We start from the raw sequence: 7766 nt of genomic DNA, 5'->3' as shown, positions 1-7766 counted from the left end.
AGTAGCACCTGGGTATTTGATACTGGTTCTGTTGCTAATATTTGCAACTCGAAACAGGGACTACGGATTAAGGGAAGATTAGCTAAGGACGAGGTGACGATGCGCGTGGGAAATGGTTCCAAAGTCGATGTGATCGCGGTCGGCACGCTACCTCTACATCTACCTTCGGGATTAGTTTTAGACCTAAATAATTGTTATTTGGTGCCAGCGTTGAGCATGAACATTATATCTGGATCTTGTTTGATGCGAGGCGGTTATTCATTTAAATCAGAGAATAATGGTTGTTCTATTTATATGAGTAATATCTTTTATGGTCATGCACCCTTGAAGAGTGGTCTATTTTTATTGAATCTCGATAGTAGCGATACACATATTCATAATGTTAAGCCAAAAGATGCAGATTTGATAATGATAGTTTAACTTATTTGTGGCACTGCCATTTAGGTCATATGAGTGTAAAGTGCATGAAGAAACTCCATACTGATGGACTTTTGGAACCACTTGATTATGAATCACTTGGTACTTGCGAACCGTGCCTCATGGGCAAGATGACTAAAACACCGTTCTTCGGTACTATTGAGAGAGCAACTGATTTATTAGAGATCATACATACAGATGTATGTGGTCCGATGAATGTTGAGGCCCGTGGCAAATATCGTTATTTTCTCACCTTACAGATGATTTGAGCAGATATGGGTATATCTACTTAATGAAACATAAGTCTGAAACATTTGAAAAGTTAAAAGAATTTCAGAGTGAAGTTGAAAATCATCATAACAAGAAAATAAAGTTTCTACGATCTGATCGTGGAGGAGAATATTTGAGTTACGAGTTTGGTCTACATTTGAAACAATGCGGAGTAGTTTCGCAACTAACGCCACCTAGAACACCACAGCGTAATGGTGTGTTCGAACGTCATAATCGTACTTCACTAGATATGGTGCGATCTATGATGTCTCTTACAGATTTACCGTTGTCATTTTGGGGTTATGCTTTAGAGACGGCCACATTCACATTAAATAGGGCACCATCAAAATCCGTTGAGACGACGCCTTATGAACTGTGGTTTGGCAAGAAACAAAAGTTGTCGTTTCTGAAAGTTTGGGGTTGCGATGCTTATGTGAAAAAGCTTCAACCTGATAAGCTCGAAACCAAATCGGAGAAATGTGTCTTCATAGGATACCCAAAGGAGACTGTTGGGTACACCTTCTATCACAGATCCGAAGGCAAGACGTTTGTCGCTAAATTCGGAAACTTTCTGGAGAAGGAGTTTCTCTCGAAAGAATTGAGTGGGAGAAAAGTAGAACTTGATGAGGTGACTGTACCTGCTCCCTTATTGGAAAGTAGTATATCGCAAAACAGGTTTCTGTGACACCTACACCAATTAGTGAGGAAGATAATGATGATGATCATGAAACTTCAGATCAAGTTGTTACTGAACCTCGTAGATCAACCAGAGTAAGATACGCGCCAGAGTGGTACGGTAATCCTGTTCTGGAAGTCATGTTACTAGACGATGATGAACCTACGAACTATGAAGAAGCGATGGTGAGCCCAGATTCCGCAAAATGGCTTGAGGCCATGAAATCTGAGATGGGATCCATGTATGAGAACAAAGTGTGGACTTTGGTTGACTTGCCCGATGATCGGCAAGCAATTGAAAATAAATGGATCTTCAAGAAGAAGACTGACGCTGACGGTAATGTTACTGTCTACAAAGCTCAACTTGTCGCGTAAGGTGTTCGACAAGTTCAAGGGGTTGACTACAATGAGACCTTCTCACCCGTAGGGATGCTTAAGTCTGTCCGAATCATGTTAGCAATTGCCACATTTTATGATTATGAAATATGGCAGATGGATGTCAAAACCGCATTCCTGAATGGTTTTCTGGAAGAAGAGTTGTATATGATGCAACTAGAAGGTTTCGTCGATCCAAAGGGAGCTAACAAAGTGTGCAAGCTCCAGCGATCCATTTATGGACTGGTGCAAGCCTCTCGGAGTTGGAATAAGCGCTTTGATAGTGTGATCAAAGCATTTGGTTTTATAGAAACTTTTGGAGAAGCCTGTATTTACAAGAAAGTGAGTGGGAGCTCTGTAGCATTTCTGATACTATATGTAGATGACATATTGCTGATCGGAAATGATATAGAATTTCTAGATAGCATAAAAGGATACTTGAATAAGAGTTTTTCAATGAAAGACCTCGGCGAAGCTGCTTACATATTGGGCATTAAGATCTATAGAGATAGATCAAGGTGCTTAACTGGAATTTCACAAAGCACATACCTTGACAATGTTTTGAAGAAGTTCAAAATGGATCAAGCAAATAAAGGGTTCTTGCCTGTGTTACAAGGTGTGAATTTGAGTAAGACTCAATGCCCGACCACTGCAGAAGATAGAGAAAAGATAAAAGAAGTTCCCTATTCTTTAGCCATAGGATCTATCATGTATGCAATGCTGTGTACCAGACCTGATGTGTGCCTTGCTATAAGTTTAGCCGGGAGGTACCAAAGTAATCCAGGAGTGGATCACTGGACATCGGTCAAGAACATCCTGAAATACCTGAAAAGGACTAAGGATATGTTTCTCGTTTATGGAGGTGACAAAGAGCTCATCGTGAATGGTTATGTTGATGCAAGCTTTGACACTGATCCGGACGATTCTAAATCGCAAACCGGATACGTGTTTATATTGAACGGTGGAGCTGTCAGTTGGTGCAGTTCTAAACAAAGTGTTGTGGCGGGATCTACATGTGAAGCAGAGTACATAGCTGCTTCGGAAGTAGCAAACGAAGGAGTCTGGATGAAGGAGTTCATATCCGATCTAGGTGCCATACCTAGTGCATCGGGTCCAATGAAAATATTTTATGACAATACTAGTGCAATTGCTTTGGCGAAGGAATCCAGATTTCACAAAAGAATCAAGCACATCAAGAGACGCTTCAATTCCATTCAGGATTTAGTCCAAGTGGGAGACATAGAAATTTGCAAGATACATACGGATCTGAATGTAGCAGGCCCATTGACTAAGCCTCTTCCACGAGCAAAACATGATCAGCACCAAGGCTCCATGGGTGTTAGAATCATTACAGTGTAATCTAGATTATTGACTCTAGTGCTAGTGGGAGACTGAAGGAAATATGCCCTAGAGGCAATAATAAAGTTATTATTTATTTCCTTATATCATGATAAATGTTTATTATTCATGCTAGAATTGTATTAACCGGAAACATAATACATGTCTGAATACATAGACAAACAGAGTGTCACTAGTATGCCTCTACTTGACTAGCTTGTTAATCAAAGATGGTTATGTTTCCTAACCATAGAAATGTGTTGTCATTTGATTAACGGGATCACATAATTAGGAGAATGATGTGATTGACATGACCCATTCCGTTAGCTTAGCACACGATCATTTAGTATATTGCTATTGCTTTCTTCATGACTTATACATGTTCCTATGACTATGAGATTATGCAACTCCCGTTTACCGGAGGAACACTTTGTGTGCTACCAAACATCACAACGTAACTGGGTGATTATAAAGGAGCTCTACAGGTGTCTCCAAAGGTACATGTTGGGTTGGCGTATTTCGAGATTAGGATTTGTCACTCCGATTGTCGGAGAGGTATCTCTGGGCCCTCTCGGTAATGCACATCACTTGAGCCTTGCAAGCATTGCAACTAATGAGTTAGTTGTGAGATAATGTATTACGGAACGAGTAAAGAGACTTGCTGGTAACGAGATTGAACTAGGTATTAAGATACCGACAATCGAATCTCGGGCAAGTAACATACCGATGACAAAGGGAACAACGTATGTTGTTATGCGGTCTGACCGATAAAGATCTTTGTAGAATATGTGGGAGCTAATATGAGCATCCAGGTCCCGCTATTGGTTATTGATCGGAGACGTGTCTCGGTCATGTCTACATTGTTCTTGAACCCGTAGGGTCCACACGCTTAAAGTTACGATGACAGTTTCATTATGAGTTTATATGTTTTGATGTACCGAAGGTTGTTCGGAGTCCCGGATGTGATCACGGACATGACGAGGAGTCTCGAAATGATCGAGACATGAAGATTGATATATTGGAAGCCTATGTTTGGACATCGGAAGTGTTCCGGGTGAAATCGGCATTTTACCGGAATACCATGAGGTTACCGGAACCCCCGGTAACTTAATGGGCCTTAATGGGCCTAGTGGAGGAAGAGGAGAGGAGGCCAAGGGGCAGCCGCGCGCCCCTCCCCCCCATGTCCGAATTGGAAAAGGAGGGGGGCGCCACCCCTTTCCTTTCCCCTCTCCCTCTCCTTCCCCCCAAGTCCTAGTCCAACATGGAAAAGGGGGGAGTCCTACTCCCGGTGGGAGTAGGACTCCTCCTGGCGCGCCCTCCTCTTGGCCGGCCGCACCCCCCTTGGTCCTTTATATACGGGGGCGGAGGGGCACCCCAGAGGGACAACAATTGATCCTTGAGATCTCTTAGCCGTGTGCGGTGCACCCCCTCCATCATAGTCCTCGGTAATATTGTAGCGGTGCTTAGGCAAAGCCCTGCGACGGTAGAACATCAAGATTGTCACCATGCCATCATGCTGACAGAACTCTTCCCCGACACTTTGCTGGATCGGAGTTCGGGGATCGTCATCGAGCTGAATGTGTGCTAGAACTCGGAGGTGCCGTAGTTTCGGTGCTTGTTCGGTCGGGCCGTGAAGACGTACGACTACATCAACCACGTTGTTATAACGCTTCCGCTTTCGGTCTACGAGGGTACGTGGAAACACTCTCCCCTCTCGTTGCTATGCATCACCATGATCTTGCGTGTGCGTAGGAATTTTTTTGAAATTACTATGTTCCCCAACATAGGCCGTGCTCGTCGTGACTGTCCGGCGTTCCTGGCACAGGCCCGAATCCGTCGAAGATCAAGTCTCCGCGAATATCCGCCGTGTAGTTCAAGTTTCCGAACCTGACCTGGTGGCCAGGGGCGTAGCTATCCATCTGCTCCAGATGACCAAGCGAATTGGACCGCAGTGCGAAGCCGCCGAACACAAAGATCTGTCCGGGGAGAAAAGTCTCGCCCTAGACGGTGTTGTTGGCGATTGAAGATGCCATCAAGCCTCAAAGCGATGACACAGAGGAACTCTCAATGAAAGCACCAATGTCGGTGTCAAAACCGGCGGATCTCGGGTAGGGGGTCCCAATATGTGCGTCTTAGGCTGATGGTAATAGGAAGCAAGGGACACAATGTTTACCCAGGTTTGGGCCCTCTCGATGGAGGTAAAACCCTACTTCCTGCTTGATTAATATTGAAGATATGAGTAGTACAAGAGTAGATCTACCACGAGATTGTAGAGGCTAAACCCTAAGAGCTAGCCTATGATGGTATGATTGTAATTGTGATCGGCCTTATAAGGACCATCCTCTCCGGTTTATATAGACATCAGAGAGGGCTAGGGTTTACAGGGAGTTGGTTACAAGGAAGGAAATATAATATCCGGATCGCCAAGCTTGTCTTCCACGCAAAGGAGAGTCCCATCCGGACACGGGCGGAAGTCTTGAGTCTTGTATCTTCACGCTTCAATAGGCCGGACGATGTATATAGTCCGGCTGTCCGGATACCCCCTAATCCAGGACTCCCTCAACCATCTACTAGTACCTCCCACATATTATCATCTCTATATCGCAAAACTATTGCAAGGAATCAAACATATCATATTCAGCGATCTACAAGTTTTATGTAGGATTTTATGACTAACCATGTGAATGACCAATTCCTGTCATCTCTCTAAATAGGTATAAGTGAAGCAAGAGAGTTTAATTCTTTGTACAAAAGACATGCCCATGCTCTAACAAATATAAGTGAAGCAAATGAGCATTCTACAAATGGTGGTTTTCTATGTGAGCAGAAACAGGCAATCCAAACTTCAAACGATATAAGTGAAGAACATAAAGCATTCTATAAAGCCATACTCAGAAGATTTAAGTGAAGTGTAATAAGCATTCTATAAATCAACCAAGGACTATCTCATACCAGCATGGTGCATAAAAGAAAAGTAAAAACTAAATGCAAAAGACGCTCCAAGACTTGCACATATCGCATGAACAAAACGAATACGAAAGCATATCGATACTTGTTGAAGAAAGAGGGGATGCCTTCCGGGGCATCCCCAAGCATTGTAAACATCCTAAAGGCAAACCTTAGCACATTATTTTTATAATACAATGGAATTGTACAAGGGGATAATTATTTTTGATGAAAAGTTTCTGTAATCAAGATTCACAAAGTTTCCGTGAGCATGAACAAAGTTCAAGGAGCTCTCCAACTTCAACAATGCTTGTCTCTCTCATTTTTACTTTCCTTTTTGAAAAAATTTGGGTTCCCCTCTTTTTTTTTGTTTTTAAACTATATAAAAGCACTCAACAGCAATAAATGACTCTCTAATACGTACGGGTTGTCTCCCTGGCAGCGCTTTCTTTAAAGCCATTAAGCTAGGCATATAGTGCTCAAGTAATGAATCCACCCGGATCCCAAGGTATATCAATGCCAATTTTAATTAACAATGATTTGTAATTTAGTAGTGAGCACAAAGTAACATATATCATGCAATAACGAAGTCTAACTCTCTTCTTATGCGTCGGCATGTCATAAAAGAAGAATTCATGCACACCAAGTAAAGGCCAATGCAAAGTATAAACAATTTCTTGCAATTCTATCGTGTTGGAAACATAGAGAGGTGGTGATATAGTTCCTCTCTCATAATAATTGCAAGTAGGAGAAGCAAGCACATGCATATTACATCTATCAAAATCATCATGTGCAATGGTAAAAGGCAACCCATCAATGTAATCCTTAATAAGCACAAACTTCTCTGATATAGTGCAGTTTGGAGAATTCAAAAAGATAATAGGACTATCATGTGTGAGTGCAATAGCAACAATTTCAGGTGTAACATAAGGAACTATAGCAAGTTCATCTCCATAACCATAATTCATATTGGCATCTTGGCCACAAGCATAGCAAGCATCATCAAAAAGGGATATTTCAAGTGAATCAACGGGACCATAACAATCATCATAGCAATCATCCTTCGGTAAGCATGAAGGGGAATTAAACAATGTATGAGTTGAAGAGTTACTCTCATTAGAGGTGAGCACGGGTAGCTAATCCGCTCTTCCTCCTTTTGTTCTTCGCTCTCCTCATCATCTTTTTCATCCAATGAGCTCATAGTTTCATCAATTTCTTCTTCCATAGTTTCCTGCAAAATATTAGTCTCTTCTTGGACAGTGGAGACTTTCTCAATATATGGTTTAACATAGGCATTAGAAGCATAATTATCATAACAATATTCAAGTATGGAAAAAATTTCAGATTTGTAGAGAGTAGCAACATACTTTTCAATCAAAGAAGCACTTTCATAAGCACCCTTAATAGCAACAAATTCTTCAATTTGTTGAACATCATAGTAATTATAAACACCCTTAGCATATGAAGATACGATTCCATTATCAATAACCTCACATTGGTAGGGAAGGTGTTTCTAAGGGTTTTCAGAACAACAAGTAACATCATATATTTCACATAAAGTCCAAGCATAGCATTGCAAACGATGAATTTGATCCAGTAAAAGTTTCCCTTTTTCAGATATACGATGTCACGTATAACAAGCATGCTCATCTAAAGATTTGCCCTCAACTAAGCTAGTGGGGGTTTCAGCACGAGCACAAAGGGATCAAAGATGATCCAAGTAAAAAGCTTCAGGAGTGTGATAG

This window comes from Triticum aestivum, chromosome 1B (genome assembly GCF_018294505.1).
Source record: "Triticum aestivum cultivar Chinese Spring chromosome 1B, IWGSC CS RefSeq v2.1, whole genome shotgun sequence".
Classification (NCBI taxonomy): domain Eukaryota; kingdom Viridiplantae; phylum Streptophyta; class Magnoliopsida; order Poales; family Poaceae; genus Triticum; species Triticum aestivum.
The sequence above is the reverse complement of the archived record's forward strand: the minus strand, read 5'-3'. Positions refer to the sequence as shown.